This window comes from Penaeus monodon, chromosome 30 (genome assembly GCF_015228065.2).
Source record: "Penaeus monodon isolate SGIC_2016 chromosome 30, NSTDA_Pmon_1, whole genome shotgun sequence".
In the NCBI taxonomy this organism is placed as follows: Eukaryota; Metazoa; Arthropoda; class Malacostraca; order Decapoda; family Penaeidae; genus Penaeus; species Penaeus monodon.
The window spans coordinates 4331370-4331692 of NC_051415.1; positions in this window are offsets into that span (position 1 = coordinate 4331370).

The following is a 323-nucleotide window of genomic DNA, read 5'->3' on the forward strand; positions in this document are numbered from 1 at the left end:
CATATCTCTTTTAAGTCATTGCTCTTGAAGTTGAAGAAACACAGACCACTTTTAATATATTAATAATCAGTTATGTATGTCTGTCCAGATCTCAAAACAATGGCTGCCTCAATAAAAAATATTTGCAGCTAACAGATAGTATATTGCCACATAATTGTCATTGTTGATTTCATGCACATTTTTTGGTGCTCGTTGACAGTTCTGATCCAAATTGCTAAATCATAGGTGCTAAATACATAGATGCTCGGCAGTAGAGTTCTTATATAAAATTATGTAGCTCATATTTCAGCATCGGGTAAGGCTACACAAATATTGTAAATCTT